Here is a 14,093-nt window from a genome sequence, read left to right on the forward strand (position 1 = left end):
AAAATTTTTACAAAATCAGAAAATTAGAAAAAAAAATATCAAAAAAATTAAAAAAAGTAAAGAAAAAAAAAATCCCATAACCCACCCAGCCACCCTCCCACCACCTCGTAACCCTAGCCAGCCACCCTGCCTCCACCTCTTTCCCCGCCGGCGGCCAACCCCCATAACCTCCTACAAAGGCCGGCTGACACCCACTCAACCCGAAAACCACTCGGCTGGCCCAAAACCACTCGGCTGGCCCAAAACCACTCGGCTGGCCCAAAACCACCCCCGTAACTACCCCCTCGCTATTCCATCCCCGACCCCCTAAACAACCCCTCCTCCTTCCCCCTACCGCCGAAATAGCCGGTTTTGATGGTGGGGGAAAGGAGGGGGTTGTTTCAATGGCTGGGGAAGAGGAGGTGGTGGTTATGGCGGTCGAGGAATGTGAGAGGGGTGGTTTCGGGGGTGATTTTGAGTCGGCCGGATGGTTTCCGAGATGGGTGGATGTTTACCGGCCATTTTAGGAGGTTATGGGGTTGGCCGCTGTAGGCGTCGTTTGAAGTGCACCTATGTAATACCCGAGATTTTAAAACTTCATTTATTATACTCTAATCTTTATTATAAGCTTAATATGATTTAATCTCTATTTTACGAAGAACGACTGTGTTTAGTCTAGTCTTAATCTTATTTTAAGATTATATTATTTCGAAAGCTAATTTTACAACGAAAATTATTTATTTCAAAATTTATTTCGGGTCAAATGATATTTTTATGTTCTGTAAAATGTCAAAGATCGAGAGAGTGAAATTACCAAAATACCCTTATGCATCCAAAGAAGACAAAACCCTCCTCTTCCCTTCACCCATTTTTCTTCACGGTGAAGTTATAAAGACCAAAGTTAATTTTTGCTTGTTCTTTTTACTTGTTGCTTAATTTGGCCTAACCGATCAAAGTTGATTGATTATGTTTATCTCAATCTTGAGCTTATCTCACTCCTTCACGGCTAAGAATTGATGATTAAAAGTCACTTTTTGCTTCCTTATAATTGGTTGTCTAATACTCAAGCTTATCACTTTAGCAAACTTCATCTTTTGATTCATACCCTTCATTTCTTTCAAGTTCTTGGAACAATAATACTCCATATATTATCACCGTCCTTCACTACCGCGGCTATCACTGCTCCTCCCTTTGCTTGAAATGGTTGCTGCCATCTCTTTCCTTGCCACCAAGCTCACGCATCGCGGCCACGTACTCTTCTTCTTCCTCCACTCATGGTATGCTTGGTGAAACTAAAAATGGTCTTTGAGGCTACTCTGTACATGTGAAACTAAAGTGAGCTTATTACATCTTTTATTTGCTCTTAATTATGGGTATAAGTTGACTTTTATGTTTGGAAAGCAACTCTTGTTTTTCTTAGTTAATGACTATATATTACTAGCTTTGTTTTAATTTAATTTTCTTAATGATGATGAATAATAGTAGTATTTGCTTATTAAATGATCATAGTATCATATATGTACTTACGTACTAATATTTATACCCATTTCTAATAAAATGAGTATTTTTGACTATTTGGGTTGTTTTCATACTAAGTAATTAAAGTATTTGTAGATTTAAACTCCTTTTCAACTAGTATGAATAGTGGTAGTATCTATTTTCAAAGTAGTGATTATTTATTCTACTCTAATGAGTTAATACTTGTTTTATTCTTTGGAAATAAGTTTGTACTTGTTTTATCAAAGGCTTTGAAATGAAAAGTTATTAATGAGTGTTTATTATTATTGGGTATGATCGAATGGAATGAGTTATGTCAACGAGGAACTAATGATGGAGGTTGAGAGTTCGGATGATGATTATTGGAGAATAAATGAGATTCTAATGGATGATCGAATGAGGTAACCATTATGTCTAGCAATTGTGTTTAGTCCCGTATATGTAATCATTACGTCTAGCAATTATGTATAGCCCTGTATGTGTAACCATTATGTCTAGCAATTCTATTCAGTCTCGTGTATGTAATCATTATGTTTGGCTACTGTGTTTAGACCTGTATATGTGACAATTATATCTAATTATTATGAGTGCACGTGTGTAACTTTAATGGCCTGTTATTTTATCACATGTATGTCTGTATGATATATTTGGCATGTTATGAATTAAAAGCATGGTATGTATACATGACATGATATGATCTTTTATATCCTTGTATATAATTTTAAAGACTTGTGATATGATAAACATGTTTGTTGATGTATTTTAGTCTTATGATTATATGAAAGATTTTATATATATACAATGTTCTATTGATTTTGGATCTCTCGAAAGTATGTTAATAATCTATGAATAACTTATTAGAAGATACACAACTTAATAAATGAAAGTGAAAGACCTAGTTTGTCTGGCAGTATATGTTATATTCGGTCATGCAATGCATGTACCCATGGGGCACCTACCCAACTATGTCGAGCACCAGCTCTATGTTATGGGCACCGGCCCATCGCGGAAGACGTTCCGCCATGTCATACTGTCCAGCGACTAGCATGTCCACCAAAAAGATTACGAATATCTGAATTTTATTAAAGGACTTATGAGAACTCACAAGGATACTCTATTAATGAGTTTTACGATATACTGATATGTACGATCGTTCGTAAAGATGTCTTACCATCATACAAGGTGATAAGAATGCTATGAATAACAAGTATTTCTAGTTATTTTATTAATCTCTAAGATATGTGGACGTGATCTATTATGTTATGCCCCTGTTAAATGTTTAACGATAATGATTATTTTATTCAATTAAGTGTTACGAATGAATGATTATGAATTGTGCCAATGTGCTATGAATTTATATGAGGTATAAAGTTGTTCAGAAATGATTTAATATGATACGACATTACATTTGTCGACAATGGAAATTGAACTGAATATAGAAAATAAGTGAGTTATAGGTGGAGGAAAGTATATTTATTAAATGGGGAATTAATCCCACACGAATGAAAGTTACGTTATATCTAAAACCTGTGCTTACCTATGATCTTATGTAAAGGGAATGATCCTTGCCGACTCAACTTTTAAAAATAATGATATTATATTATTTCTGAACAACTATGAATGCATAAGGAATAAGATATGTGCTCAAATGATTTTGAAAGAAAAACGGTTTACGAGCTAGAGTAATGTTACTGAGTTTTCCACTCATTTTTGGATTTTTCCTGTGTTTTCTCTGTTTTCTATTTTTATGGATAATTACAGGGATAATGATGATGGAGCTCAAGTTAATCAAGGGCAAAAGAATTAAAGGAGTCTACATAGTTGAGGGATTATAGAATCAATGCTTATGTATTATGAATCATCGAGAGCTGAGACAGATCTGTTATTTTATTACTGTAAGGAAGACTGGAGTTGTATAATTTATTGAATTTTCTTATTAAGGAGTATGTTTATTTGTGGGCCATAACCCACAGGTGATTATGAGATTATCTAATTGATTGATTCCGCTGCGTATGATGAGTAAAGAATTATCTATGGCTAATTAATTTCCGCTGCGAATGGCGCATTAAGTACGGTCCGGTAACGCCAATTAAAAGTCGGGGCGTTACAGTTTGGTATCAGAGCGGAGCTCTGCCGGAAGTGCGGGTCATAGACTTGCACTGCCAGAGTATGATCTTTGGGACACAGAAGCTGATCTTTAAGTGATTAATGAGTATCTTTGAGAAGTGGAAATAATTTTACAGGACATGGAAGAGTATCTTTGGGATATGAATATGATTTGAGGTTTGAGTTTGAAGTTATGATTGCTAATATATGAAATGATTTGAGGTTAAGAGCTATGGGATACGAACTTGATTTGAGGTTTGAGACTCATACTTGTTATTGGATTTAAGTTAGATGATTTGATTCATAAGAAATGTTTAAAGTTGATTTTTAGGTAATATTTGTTACAATGATCATAAGTTATGAGATGCCAAGTTTCGAGGACGAAACTTTTTGTAAGGGGGTAAGGATGTAATAATACCCGAGATTTTAAAACTTGATTTATTATAATCTAATCTTTATTATAAGCTTAATATAATTTAATCTCTATTTTACGAAGAACGACTGTGTTTAGTCTAGTCTTAATCTTATTTTAAGATTATATTATTTCGAAAGCTAATTTTACAACAAAAATTATTTATTTCAAAATTTATTTCGGGTCAAATGATATTTTTATGTTCTGTAAAATGTCAAAGATCGAGAGAGTGAAATTACCAAAATACCCTTATGCATCCAAAGAAGACAAAACCCACCTCTTCCCTTCACCCATTTTTCTTCACGGTGAAGTTATAAAGACCAAAGTTAATTTTTGCTTGTTCTTTTTACTTGTTGCTTAATTTGGCCTAACCGATCAAAGTTGATTGATTATGCTTATCTCAATCTTGAGCTTATCTCACTCCTTCACGGCTAAGAATTGATGATTAAAAGTCACTTTTTGCTTCCTTATAATTGGTTGTCTAATACTCAAGCTTATCACTTTAGCAAACTTCATCTTTTGATTCATACCCTTCATTTCTTTCAAGTTCTTGGAACAATAATACTCCATATATTATCACCGTCCTTCACTACCGCGGCTATCACTGCTCCTCCCTTTGCTTGAAATGGTTGCTGCCATCTCTTTCCTTGCCACCAAGCTCACGCATCGCGGCCACGTACTCTTCTTCTTCCTCCACTCATGGTATGCTTGGTGAAACTAAAAATGGTCTTTGAGGCTACTCTGTACATGTGAAACTAAAGTGAGCTTATTACATCTTTTATTTGCTCTTAATTATGGGTATAAGTTGACTTTTATGTTTGGAAAGCAACTCTTGTTTTTCTTAGTTAATGACTATATATTACTAGCTTTGTTTTAATTTAATTTTCTTAATGATGATGAATAATAGTAGTATTTGCTTATTAAATGATCATAGTATCATATATGTACTTACGTACTAATATTTATACCCATTTCTAATAAAATGAGTATTTTTGACTATTTGGGTTGTTTTCATACTAAGTAATTAAAGTATTTGTAGATTTAAACTCCTTTTCAACTAGTATGAATAGTGGTAGTATCTATTTTCAAAGTAGTGATTATTTATTCTACTCTAATGAGTTAATACTTGTTTTATTCTTTGGAAATAAGTTTGTACTTGTTTTATCAAAGGCTTTGAAATGAAAAGTTATTAATGAGTGTTTATTATTATTAGGTATGATCGAATGGAATGAGTTATGTCAACGAGGAACTAATGATGGAAGTTGAGAGTTCGGATGATGATTATTGGAGAATAAATGAGATTCTTAAGGATGATCGAATGAGGTAACCATTATGTCTAGCAATTGTGTTTAGTCCCGTATATGTAATCATTACGTCTAGCAATTATGTATAGCCATGTATGTGTAACCATTATGTCTAGCAATTCTATTCAGTCTCGTGTATGTAATCATTATGTTTGGCTACTGTGTTTAGACCTGTATATGTGACAATTATATCTAATTACTATGAGTGCACGTGTGTAACTTTAATGGCTTGTTATTTTATCACATGTATGTCTGTATGATATATTTGGCATGTTATGAATTAAAAGCATGCTATGTATACATGACATGATATGATCTTTTATATCCTTGTATATAATTTTAAAGACTTGTGATATGATAAACATGTTTGTTGATGTATTTTAGTCTTATGATTATATGAAAGATTTTATATATATACAATGTTCTATTGATTTTTGGATCTCTCGAAAGTATGTTAATAATCTATGAATAACTTATTAAAAGATACACAACTTAATAAATGAAAGTGAAAGACCTAGTTTGTCTGGCAGTATATGTTATATTCGGTCATGCAATGCATGTACCCATGGGGCACCTGCCCAACTATGTCGAGCACCAGCTCTATGTTATGGGCACCGGCCCATCGCGGAAGACGTTCCGCCATGTCATACTGTCCGGCGACTAGCATGTCTATAATCCCCCGTATTTTAAAATATTTTATAAATGAAAATTTATTTTATTTATAATATTTATTTGTTATTTTTCATAATTTAATTTCAAAAGTTTCAAATTATTAATCTGGGTCGAAAATTATTTGAACAAATTATTTTATGCACCTTTATTCTACAATTTATGTCCAATCATACAAGCCTAACCCATTTGTTTACTTAATCGACCCATTATTTTTATGAGGCCCAATCTTTCTTTTTACCCTACAATAATTCTCTCCTATAAATATCCCATGAATCTCCAAAAATTTCCCACACAAAAAGGTTAGTCTTATTTTCATCCTCCTTTGTTTCATTATTTTGCTTAATGTTAATTTAATTGTTTTGGGTTTTTTTTTTGTATAAAGATTATATTTTTAGTATCAAATTATATTTTAATGGTATAAAGATTATAAATTTCAGATTATATTTATGTTATAAATTTCATATTTTATGAATTATAAACATGGGTTTCAATTTATTGAAAATCATGATTTTAGGGTTTTTATGAACAATTGATTTAGGGCTTTTATAGTAATGATGTTTTGAAATTTTGGTGATTATAACTACTGATTAGTTTAACTTAATTCCAGATTATTTTGAACACATAGATTCGTGTTTTAATTTTTAGATTTCCGTTCGTTAATATTAATCCCGTTTTAATCCCGATCAGGTTCTAAACTCATCCGATTTTGACAAAAAAAAGTGGTGTTTTCCATGTGGAAACCACGTTTTAAGAAAGTCTCACTACCTATGGTAGTGAGCACCACCCTCTCGAGGCCAAATTCAGCCTCTAAATATGATTTTCAGGCAGTTTTTGATTTTAACGAAGTTTTTACATACTTAAAATATTATCCTTGAGTTTGATTAATAAAATTAATTATGTTTAAAGTTAATTAAGCATAAATATATGTTTTTATTGAAGTTTCAAGTGTTGGAAATAGTTTCTAAGTACTACTTTTGATGTTTTATAAAGAGGGTTTAATCACCCATTAAAAAGAGAGATTTTAGGGGTTTTTATATAATTTTCAGATTTTTATTAGACTTTAAACTTGCTGTAATTTCATGTATAAGAGTGTATTTTAAGGTTTTTATGAAGAAAAATTTAAAGAACTATATATAAGCCTTTAATTTTAACAAAAGGGAAGGTTTTAAAGTGTTGTTTGATTTGGATTTTGAAGGTTTTAAAGTAAGTTAGTATTGCTGTAAATTTAATTGATTGGGTATTGATTGAGATGTTATTATTTGGCTTAGGAGAGGAGTTTATTGAAGGTGATTTCTAGTTAGTAAAGTGGCATACCAATTCGTTTGCTCAAGGTACGTACAAGTTACAAAACCTTGCTTTTAGGTGCATGTTTAAGGACGGATCGAGAACTTAGTATCATGTCTAGGGATGACTGGGTTAAATTGTTTGGTTATACATTGTGAATTTCCTTTGACGTGCACTATTCCTTATTGTAATTATTGGTTATGTTCTAATTATGCACGGTGCGCTTAGAGGCAAAGGTATGTGATTGGTGAAATGACTTAATTATTACTCATTCATGATTTAATGAAATAGGATGAGTAAATGAATGGTTCATGTCTTATAAGACAAGGTTAAGAGTTTGGGGTGCCTTATGCACTCAAGGTGTTCATACACCGAGGTAGTAAAGGAATAAATAATAAATGTTGCTTGCCACTAATAAATCAAGAATTGAAATTGAAAAAGTTGCTTTACTTGATTGAATTGATATTGGATTGATTGTATTGTTGTGCATATGAGTCATCACCAAGTCTAAACCTGTAAATCACGTAAAGTGCAAGATGGATGAGCAATAAAACTCTGGATTGGTGCACTTCTGGAGTAATGACAATCAGGGGTTGGGGTACATGGGGTATTAGCCGTGTACTTTTCTCGAGGCCGTCTGATCTACGAGTCTCTTATTTCAAATATTTTTCAAAACTAGGAGTTAGGTGAGATCTCATACTAACTACGGTCACGGAGTCGCGCCCGTGGTCGTTGGATGTTTATTGATGTTTCCGAAAGGAGGCATGGGGTTTTTCTTTTATTGATGTTCCAAATGGAGCATGGGTTGGACAACCTTGTCTATTGCGTAATCCAATGAATAAAAATAATGATTCACCTATTATTAATTAATGGAGTCTTAGTAATATAAATAGTTGAGTCGTGTGTTGAGTCTATAATTTAATGATGCATGATGATTGATTATTAGTAGCATGTTATGGAATTCTTAATTTATTTTGCAGCTTGTATATGTACTCAGCTTTGCTGACTGCGTGCTTTGTGTGTCTTTCTTTGGTCATGGCCTTCGCCTTTCAATGACCCTGTGACGATCCAATTTTTACACTTGTAATATTGGGGAGCAGAATTACTACAGGTTCTTACACATGCAGCATTCATCAGGGTTGTGGGATCTTGAGTAGAGAGTTGGTTGTTTCATTTTATTTCTTTTGCAAGTTTGAATTTATTTTAATTCGATTTTATTTGACACTATTTCTTTTGGGTTTGAATTTATTTGAACACTGAATTTAATCACTTACTACTTTTATTGGGTTTTGAATAAGGGCCTTAATGGTTCCAAGTTGTATGACTTAATTTGGTTTCATTCGTTGGTTTTGAAACTTATTTATAACTGATTTAGTTTTTCCGCTGCTATTTTCTAATAAAGCCTTAACGTTTGAACACGTGGCGGTAGCACGCCAGTAATTCTCTTGAATATTGTTCAGGGTCCTCAGAGGTTTAAAGAGAGAATTATTGGGGTGTTACAATGTCCACCAAAAAGATTACGAATATCTGAATTTTATTAAAGGACTTATGAGAACTCACAAGGATACTCTATTAATGAGTTTTACGATATACTGATATGTACGATCGTTCGTAAAGATGTCTTACCATCATACAAGGTGATAAGGATGCTATGAATAACAAGTATTTCTAGTTATTTCATTAATCTCTAAGATATGTGGACGTGATCTATTATGTTATGCCCCTGTTAAATGTTTAACGATAATGATTATTTTATTCAATTAAGTGTTACGAATGAATGATTATGAATTGTGCCAATGTGCTATGAATTTATATGAGGTATAAAGTTGTTCAGAAATGATTTAATATGATACGACATTACATTTGTCGACAATGGAAAATGAACTGAATATAGAAAATAAGTGAGTTATAGGTGGAGGAAAGTATATTAATTAAATGGAGAATTAATCCCACACGAATGAAAGTTACGTTATATCTAAAACATGTGCTTACCTATGATCTTATGTAAAGGGAATGATCCTTGCCGACTCAACTTTTAAAAATAATGATATTATATTATTTCTGAACAACTATGAATGCATAAGGAATAAGATATGTGCTCAAATGATTTTGAAAGAAAAACGGTTTTACGAGCTAGAGTAATGTTACTGAGTTTTCCACTCATTTTTGGATTTTTCCTGTGTTTTCTCTGTTTTCTATTTTTATGTATAATTACAGGGATAATGATGATGGAGCTCAAGTTAATCAAGGGCAAAAGGATTAAAGGAGTCTACATAGTTGAGGGATTATAGAATCAATGCTTATGTATTATGAATCATCGAGAGCTGAGACAGATCTGTTATTTTATTACTGTAAGGAAGACTGGAGTTGTATAATTTATTGAATTTTCTTATTAAGGAGTATGTTTATTTGTGGGCCATAACCCACAGGTGATTATGAGATTATCTAATTGATTGATTCCGCTGTGTATGATGAGTAAAGAATGGTTTAGCTATGACTAATTAATTTCTGCTGCGAATGACGGATTAAGTACGGTCCGGTAACGCCAATTAAAAGTCGGGGCGTTACAACCTACGTAAAGCATGTGTGAACATGCTTGGCACTTATAGGAAGTGGGAATTGACATTACTATTAGGGACTACGATTAGGGACAAGGAAAGTAGGGAGCCGCCAACAAGTTTTTAAGGAACTTGTAAACCGTTCACGGATCATTTAAGGCAACCACGAAAAGGGACAACGATAGGCAACAACGATTGACCCGTGAAGGTTACACCCCATTCATTATTCATGAGATTATTAACTCCATATGGTTCGAAACCACGAAAGGAGGATTAGGGATGATGGTACGAAGTGAGTCATGGAGTCACATTCGCCCGTATTGGCCTGTACTCGATTCTTATTGTGAAAAGCATTCCTGTGATCTCAAAGGCATGCAAACAAAGATTCAATTTGCTCCAAACTATTATTATGCTAAATTAGTTGAATATTAATGCAACATATAATTCTATAATATCGTGACCACTTGATTAAGTAACGAGATTAAAAAGGAACCTAAACCGGTTGTCCAAATTATCTCATTAGGCGTGATTTTCAATTACATATTCCCTTTAAACATGCAATATGGTGATCAATAAATAATAATAGATTATACATTAATATTGGAAGCAATTTCACAATAATAGCGTTAGTCAAATATAATAATAATACTAATCATGATAAAAACAATAAGAAATAAAATAAGTAATTAAATTAATTAATTATTCGCATTCCGCACTTTCCTTTAAATTGCTACATCATGAATAAATTTTTAGTAACTTCAATAAGAAATAAATCAAATTGAAATTAAATTAAATAAATGTAGAGTTGATTTGGTTCAAACCCTCAGTTATTTGTACCTTTCACGCCTTTGGTTTAAGGACAGAACCTCGGGTTAAGTATGGACTTCTTGGAATGCTTAAGGGAAGAATAGTGTTTAAGAATATAGGTTTAAGGCTTAGAATACGAGAGAGAGAAAGAGAGAATGATTTTTGGTGTAAAAGAGAGGAAGAGAGAATGATTTGGTGCCCCAAACTGCAGAAAGGGGGGTCCTATTTATAGGGAAAATGAGCAGAGGGAACATGCGGAACCCTAAAAACATAAAAACCCTAAAAAAGGCTACCGCGACACAGTAGATTCTACCGCGACACGACGTATTCTACCATGTCACGGGGGAAATCAGTGTGACGCAAGGAAAAATAGAGTGACGCGGGAAATATTTGACCTACGGGAGTAAAAACGCGTGAAGGTTTACGCGGATAGGACACGATGCTGTCCCGTGTCACATGAAAGGCACCGTGACACGGGGAGTACTGCCGTGTCACGGTAGGAACCATGAACACCGTGACGTCAGCCCACCGTGACACACGGCAGAAAATGTCGTGACGCGGCAAAGTCCACCGTGTCGCGGCATAAGTTGCCGTGTCACGGTACCAATGCCAAGTCACGGGGCACTAAAAAACATGAAAAACACATCCAAAATACCGTGTCACGGGAATTTGCCCCGGGCCACGTCAGATCTTGCCGCGTCGCAGCGTTTTAGCTGCTGCGCGGTTATTCCAGTTTTTTACGCGTTTTTAAAATCATCATAACTTTTGATCAGTCACTTGTAATAAGGCATATAATATATAATTGGAAAGCTTATCAAGTCTACTTTCCAACCCAATTAGAATCAGGTCAAAATAATTTGTAGATTTTAAGATATGATCATTTTAGTGGAAGGGTGTCGGTTTTGCTCATATCTTTTTCGTTATAGCTCGGAATTGGGCTTATGATATATGGTTGGAAAGCTTATTGAAAGGCCTATACAACCAAATAATAATTGGATCAAAATTAGGTAGCCATAAAATCAGTTCAGCTTGGTTTTTTGACGCGGATACGAAAAGAGGAAAATAGGTTATGGTTTAGGGAAATGAGCTAGGAAATGGATTGGTTTATGAAATATATTGGATAAAACATGGATTTAAGCACTCCAAAGATTAAATACTCAACCCGACCAATAACGGCGGTGAAAGGTTGTTCATCATCGGGTTTGGTTTTGGGGAGACATTTTTAGGTGTCTACAGCCGCTGGCGTGGAATGGGGAGGGGGGTGGCTGGCTAGGGTTACGGGGGTGGTGGGACCCTAACCCGAAATACCGACCCTAACCCGACCCTAACCCTAACTCGTCTGAACCCGAAAAAAATGGTGACCCGAACCCGACCTAAAACCAACCCTTGATTCGAGTTGACCCGAGTAGTTGAGACCCGAACCCGACCATGAACCGACCTAGAGAGGAGCCGACCCGAATGTGACCCGTAAATTATTGACCTAAACCGAACCCGACTCGAACCCGAGAATGACCCAAACCCGATTTAACCCGTCAAAACCCGAATTCAACCCGACCTGTTAATAACCCGACCCGTTCTTAACCCGACTCAAATTTAAACCCGACCCGAAATCAACCCGACTTGTTATTGACCTGACCCAAATTCAACCCGACTTGTTATTGACCCGACACGAATTTAAACTGGACCTATTACTAACCCGAATTTTAGAATTTAGGAGTTTTTAGGATAAAAAGAGTACTCCGTATTGACTATTAAGTTTCAGGCTTTTTTTCAATTTATTAACATGGATTACAATTATACAACAAAAGTGGCCTTTCTCATCTTACTTGACTTATCTCTTACATAATCCTCGTCAAAGAAAAACTGAACTGGACAGCAGCCAAAAAAAAAAAAAAATTAAACAAAAAAATAAAAAATACATGGGACCCAGACAATAGCAGGTCTTTCTCATCTTACTTGACTTATCTTTTTTTTTTATTATTATTTTTTTAAGGTAATTCAAATTTTATTATTCACTTGTCTGTTTAATATTTTTTTTCAGAAAATGTTTTAAATTACGTAATTTAATTTGGAGTTTTAAATAAATTAAAAAAAAATTATTTATATGTAACTGGACCCGAATTGACCCGACCTAAACCCGACCCGAACCCGAAAAGATGTATGACCCGACATGACCCGACTCAAGCATGACCCAACCCGAACCCGACCCACATAGGTCCTGACATTAACCCGTATTGACTCGATTCGAGATGACCCGACCCACACAAACCCGACTCAAACCTGACCCATTTACCCGAATTGACAGCTCTAGGTGGGAGGGTGGCTGAGTGGGTTGTGGGTGGTTATTTTTTTTGTTTCTTTGAATTTTTTTATAAATATTTTCCTAATTGTTTGAATTTTATTAATTGTTTGAATTTTCCTAATTGTTTGAATTTTTTGTTGTAATTTTTGATTTTTTTTTTTTTTTTTGTAATTTTTGGATTTGTTACTTCCCGAGCTGTTATCTCCTTAACCTAAACCTGTTGGCTTTGAAGCAGCTGCATGGTACTGGCATTTTGTAGACGTGGTTTGGTTATTCTTTTTTGGGTAGCTAGCCGAAGTGAACCAAGTTCTCCTAGCCGATCCTTACCTGTGAAGGTAGTTTACTTGCTTATCCTTATGTCATCAAAATACCTTGAAGATTGACTTCAATTAGCCGCCGCTGACGCCGAGTCGACTCCTATGCCGCTAGCTATGCCGTGCTTGGTCCCCCGGCCCACTGACTTTTGATTGATTTCTTTTTTTTTGGGTCTGATTGGAACGGAAAAGGACAGGGCTCTTTTTTCGTAGTAATAGTGGGCGGGTCTCATGAGATCTATGCCGGCCGCAAAAATCAAACGAAGGTCGAAGGACCATTCGATATGGTTGCTTTCCGCCCTTTCCATTTCTTTTTTGAGGAAATGGGGTTAGGGTGCTCTGTAAGTGAGCTGACTGGAATGAAGATCTCCTTCGTTTTCTTTGCTTTAAGCTTTCAAAGTAAATTTTGAGTATAAGTCTTAGTAAAAGAAGTAGCTTCTTGTTAGGCTACAGACCTAATTGGGAGTTTTTCAGCCAAGGTCGTCGGATTTAGAGGTCCTTTCTCAAGGTAATTCCTATTTGCTTACAAGTTTAGAACTCTTTTTTTATCTGCAAAACCCTTTCCTTTAAAATGTCAGCTGTTTTGCCCCGATTTCACGAGATAAAGCACTTTACCTAGCTTAGCTTTAAGGTGCTGCCAAACTAGAAAGTCGTAACTAAGAAAGAAAACTTTTTTTATACAGGTAATTACTCCCATATTCTCTTACGTTAAGGCGGGAGAGCAACGTAAAGAGGTTTGGGGAGAAAGCAATATACTTCTAATGTCGAATCAAGATCAACTAGGATGGAAATAAAGCATTAGGTCGAACTTTGTAATAGCTATGAATAGTCACCGACTCCCGGGAAAGGGTAGAAGGA

At 34.8% G+C, this 14,093-nt stretch overlaps 2 long non-coding RNA genes across 2 annotated transcripts; both read left to right on the forward strand.

Annotated features, from left to right (window-relative positions):
• Positions 1-970: 970 nt before the first annotated feature.
• On the forward strand, positions 971-3,416 carry LOC145620977 (uncharacterized). The gene is made up of 2 exons (XR_014108327.1): positions 971-1,877; positions 3,238-3,416. It is a non-coding gene; the product is annotated as an uncharacterized LOC145620977 (long non-coding RNA).
• Positions 3,417-4,377: 961 nt separating this feature from the next.
• Positions 4,378-9,711, forward strand: LOC145620407 (uncharacterized). Its single transcript, XR_014108219.1, has 3 exons — positions 4,378-4,696; positions 5,208-5,317; positions 9,472-9,711. It is a non-coding gene; the product is annotated as an uncharacterized LOC145620407 (long non-coding RNA).
• The last annotated feature ends 4,382 nt before the right edge of the window (positions 9,712-14,093 follow it).

The sequence above is a fragment of the Chenopodium album genome, chromosome 27 (assembly GCF_948465745.1).
Source record: "Chenopodium album chromosome 27, dcCheAlbu1.1, whole genome shotgun sequence".
In the NCBI taxonomy this organism is placed as follows: domain Eukaryota; kingdom Viridiplantae; phylum Streptophyta; class Magnoliopsida; order Caryophyllales; family Amaranthaceae; genus Chenopodium; species Chenopodium album.